Consider the following 1,172-nt stretch of genomic DNA (forward strand, 5'->3'; position numbering starts at 1 on the left):
CTGAGCCTATACTGGCTGATGGAATTTTCCACCACAATGGACATGTTCTACACTCTATAATGAACAAGGCAGCAGCTACTAGCTTCCCCACACGACTCCCAGGCATTCAAAATGTGACTGCTATAGCTGAAGAACTGGAAAAATCTAGTTTGATTTAAAATTTATTTTGGGGGCTAGGGTACTTGGATGGCTCAGTTGGTTAAACATCTGACTTTGGCTCAGATCATGATCTCACTGTTTGTGCCAACAGCTCAGAGCCTGGAGCCTGCTTTGGATTCTGCATCTCCCTCTCTCTATGCCCCTCCCCTGCTCGTGCTCTCCCTCTCTCTCTCTCTCTCTCTCTCTCTCTCTCTCTCTCTCCTCTCTCTCAAAAATGAATAACATTAAAAAATTAAAATTTAGTTTCAGGGTGCCTGACTGACTCAGTCCATGGATCATGCATCTCTTGATCTCCGGGTTGTGGGTTCAAGCCCCACATTGGGTGTAGAGAGAACTTAAAAATAAAATCTTTCATAAATAAATAAATAAAATTTAGTTGATTTAACTTTTTAAATGTTTATTTATTATTTTGAGGGGGGGGAGGGGCAAAGGGAGAAGGAGAGATAGAGAGAGGAAGAGAATCCCAAGTAGGCTTCATGGTCAGCATGAAGCTGATGCAGAGCTCAATCTTACAACCTCAATATCATTACCTGAGCCGATATCAAGAGTTGGATGCATAACCAACTGAGCCACCCAGGTGCCCCAAGTTTGATTTAGTTTTATTTAATTTAAAATCAAGAAGCCACAGTATCTGTCATTAACAGTAGAGCAACTTGCTCAAATTTGTTTTGTGGACGGGTCAGAGGTAAGAGGTGGGAGCAGGGTAAGTGGCCAGGGGCTGTGCCACTGGTCCAGGTGAGGAACGCTGGTGACTCAGACCCAGGCTGGGGGGAATCAAGGCCCTAGAGAGGGGATCAGGTTCCAGGTTTGCTCTGGACTTGTAGATGGATTGGATATGGAAGCAGGATGGAGGAATATGATGGGGCAACTGGGGTGCCCATGGGAGGCTTCCGGTGCCTACAGCTCATCTATAGAGGGGGGGTTAAGTGGAGAGAGTATGAGTCTGGGGTACCAAGGAGCCGTCAAGAGCAGAGATAGAAATGGGAGGGCTAGTTGTGAATAGCTGGTGTTTA

The sequence above is a fragment of the Suricata suricatta genome, chromosome 14 (genome assembly GCF_006229205.1).
Source record: "Suricata suricatta isolate VVHF042 chromosome 14, meerkat_22Aug2017_6uvM2_HiC, whole genome shotgun sequence".
Taxonomy (NCBI): Eukaryota; Metazoa; Chordata; class Mammalia; order Carnivora; family Herpestidae; genus Suricata; species Suricata suricatta.